Consider the following 3,881-nt stretch of genomic DNA (forward strand, 5'->3'; position numbering starts at 1 on the left):
CCAGAAAGATATGTCCCACAGGAACCATTCCCGAAGACAACTCATCAGACGTGGAAGGGACTGGACAATGGGTTGGAGAGAGATGCTGATGAAGAGTAAGCTACTTGTATCAGGTGGACACTTGAGACTGTGTTGGCATCTCCTGTCTGGAGGGGAGATAGGAGGGTAGAGAGGGTTAGAAACTGGCAAAATTGTCACAAAAGGAGAGACTGGAAGGGCTGACTCATTAGGGGGAGAGTAAGTGGGAGCATGGAGTAAGGTGTATATAAACTTATATGTGACAGACTGACTTGATTTGTAAACATTCACTTAAAGCTCAATAAAAATTATTAAAAAAAAAAAAAAAGATATGTCCCAGAAGACTGTACCCTGCCAGCCTCCCATGTTCTCCTGCATTGTTGCTCACTGGACATATGAGACCAAACACCACTTCTACTCTTCCCTCTCAGGGAAAAGGATTCTTTGGTAGAACCAAATCCATTAAAAATTTCACAGAATGTTTGTAATGGCAGCCCTCTGGCCTCTCATCTCCAACAAAAGCAATGACCCAGACTGCCTGGTTGGTGCCCTCTTCCATTTTTGTATTTATTGGACCACATGGCCTGAATTGCCAGGGAACCTACTTTAGAGCCTCTTACCCCTGTCTCCCAGGACCCTGAAGCTTCAGATTCATCATATCACACCACTCACATGGAGCCTCCAAATCCTAAGTGCTGCTTTGTGTTTGCCTGTTTCGACTTCTGGTTGAGGAGGAAAAGGTGGAATCCGGATCTTGTCAGAGGCCTTTGCTGCCTTAACTTGCTTAGCCTGGAGTCTCTGAGCAGTTCCCTTGTCAAGACAAGGGGATGTGCCTGAGTTACTAGCTAAATCTCTTCTGTGGCCTTGGGACCTCCCCCCACAGGTCTTGTTTCAGCAAAAAGCATCTATTTCTTGCCTCTTTTTTGTGTGTATCTCAGATTCCTGAACCCTAAGGTACTTGACGCAAGTATTATGATAGTCTTTTCACTCGTGCCCATGAGCTCTTGATCCCAAAGAGTCGTACAGCAGCTGAGTTGTTATGTGCGTGAGCCTTGTCTTGGGCCACCCTTGCAGGAGGTTAAGTACTTGACACAAGGCACGTGTACATAGTGCCAGAATATGCTCATCTCTAGATGATGCAAGAGAACAGACACTTTCCCAAATGAAATATATCTCAGACTCTGCAAGGGTGGTTGTTATGGACTGATTGCTCCAAAAAATATGCGTTGAAATCCTGGCCATATGCTGTTATGAGTTAATTATGTGATTAAATCCTTTGGCCTTGGGTAGAGTGGATTACCTTCCATAATGTAAGGTAATGTAATGACTTTCCGTTGTGCAAACTATTGCAGTATAATGAATCTATCTGTTGAATTCATACCAGTGCATTGTGGATCCTAAGCCTAATCACCTCTCTTCTGACTTATAAAAATAGTAGAATCGAGGTAGACATACAAACACACACATACAGGGGCTGACAGATGGTATGTGAGGGTAAGGAACTAAAGAACCCCTGGGGCTACTGACAAGGGAGGAATCAACAAAGACAAAAATCTGATTTGCACTTTTAGCCTCTAAAAGCTGTGAGAAAATAAATTTCTGTTCTTTAAAGTCATTCACTTGTGAGGTTTCTGTTACAGCCACACTAGATAACTAAGACATAGAAATTAAATTTCCTACGTAGGAAATGGTAGCTGAGCCAGATGTGTCTGGCTCTTGTCTGGATTTTCAGATGTTCACTGCCACTCCCCTCCCCTGCCCCTGCCAACATGCTGGTTGCTCAGGATTGAGAATTGGAGAGACCCTACTACATTCTGGTCCAAATGTGGATATTCATTCATTTGATAAATATTTACTGAGCACCTGCTATATACCAGATATTGTTCTAAGGGCTAGTGATTCTATGGAGGACATATGATCCTCTCCAGCTTTCCTATAGTACAACAAGAATAAAATGTTTATATAACTATAGAGGTTAATAACAGGGACATAAGCAGAGAGAATCCAAGAAATCTAAATTATCTGGTTTACAAGATACATCTCTGAGGCTCATATATCAAGCCACTTGTGAAATCTCAGTTTTGATATTAGAGTCATCACTCAGGAAACGTTCACATAAATATACTGCCCTCAAGCCTTAGACCCCACCTCTCAAGTCTCAAAGGAAGATAACATTTCCTCTCCCTACGGCTTAAAGCCTGTCTTCTTTTGAAAAAGGCAAAGCTTAGATAAAATCAGCATGTATTATTATTTGGGAGCCCTGGTGGCACAGTGATGAGGAGCTCAGCTGATAACCAAAAGGTTGGCAGTTCAAATCCACCAGCTGCTCCTTGAAAACCCTATGGGGCAGTTCTACTCTGTCCTATAGGGTTGCTATGTGTCTGAATCAACTTGAAGACAATGGGTTTAGTTTTTATTGGTTTTATAGCCTTTCTTTTTCCCTATTTGACATGAGAAAGATCAAAAAAGATGTGATAATTTACCATTTCTATTATCTTTACTTGTATTTGTATAACTGTCTTTATTTTAATATATTTGGTTCATAAAGCAGCAGTTTCTTCTTTGTAGAATGAAACCATTACCAATATAAATGTCTTAGTTCTGTTTAATGCTTTCTCATGTGAACTGTACTTTGATAATATTTTATTCTTATTTGCTTTACATTTTCATTTTTAAAAATTATGTATCCTTTTCTTTATCTTTTTTAAGTAGCTTTGGAAGGTCTGTCTCTTCAAAATAGCATGTGAATGGATTTTGGCTTTTGATTTCATTGAGATATTTGTCTTTTAATAGGGAGAGTAATACCAAACATATGTCAGGCTCCTGAGTCACAAACTCTGTCTCTCAAAATTTTTATTGCTCCATTATTTTCTCACATTTACTATTATGGAGACAACCTGATTTTATTTTTCCTTTGTAGAAAATCTATTTTGTCTGTTTGGATGCTTATAGGGCAGGGATTCTAAAGGTGTAACCTATATACCCAGGGGTCCCTGAGACCCTTAAGGGAATTCATAAGGTCAAAACTATCTTTATAATAATATTAAGATGTTATTTTATTTTTTACAGTGTTGACATTTGCAAAATGGTAGTGCAAAAGCAATGGTGCCTTAGAATCAAGGCAGTGCCACCAAAATGTACTAGTACGCAGTCATTGTATTCTTCACCATCTTACATCTTTCAGTTAAAAAAAAAAAAAAAAAAAGGCCATTTTTATTTAAGAATGACCTTGATAAGTAATCACTTTGTCAGCACATATACTAAAATCAGAATACTACAGAGAAACTTATCACGGCCCCTGTGCAAGGATGACACGCAAATTCATGAAGTGTTCCATGTTTTTAATTTTTGTATGAGAGACTGACTTGATTTCTAAACTTTCACTTAAAGCACAATAAAAATAAAATAAAAAGAGACAAATCCCCCCCCAAAAAGAATGTCCTTGATAAAACAGTAAAAAGCATTAACGTTTTTACAACTCAACAGGTACTTTTTTTTTTTTAAATATTGTCTTTACAACATGGAAAATACACCTAAAGCACTTCTGTGATATACCTAAGTACAACGATGACTATCTCAAGGAAAATTACTTGAGTAATTGTTAAAGTTTCATGCTGAATTAGGCATTTTTTTCCCTGGAACAGTATTTTTACTTGAAATACAAACTGACAAGTAAACAATGGTTAATCAAACCTGGGTCCTTGGCAGACGTTTTCTTAAAAACAAGCTTAGTAGAAGAAAAATAAACTAATTGTACCTGGTACTTCAAGAAAAAGAACAGTTAATGATAAAATTCAAGCTTCTAAAGAATCTTGGAAAACTTGTAATCACCACTGTGAGCTTGACAGCTTTCTAATACTTAG

General features: G+C 38.2%; 1 non-coding gene across 1 annotated transcript; it reads left to right on the forward strand.

The window, feature by feature from the left end:
• The first annotated feature begins 3,254 nt into the window (after positions 1-3,254).
• On the forward strand, positions 3,255-3,361 carry LOC126083477 (U6 spliceosomal RNA). The gene has a single exon (XR_007518821.1). It is a non-coding gene; the product is annotated as a U6 spliceosomal RNA (small nuclear RNA).
• The last annotated feature ends 520 nt before the right edge of the window (positions 3,362-3,881 follow it).

Source organism: Elephas maximus, chromosome 9 (genome assembly GCF_024166365.1).
Source record: "Elephas maximus indicus isolate mEleMax1 chromosome 9, mEleMax1 primary haplotype, whole genome shotgun sequence".
NCBI lineage: Eukaryota > Metazoa > Chordata > Mammalia > Proboscidea > Elephantidae > Elephas > Elephas maximus.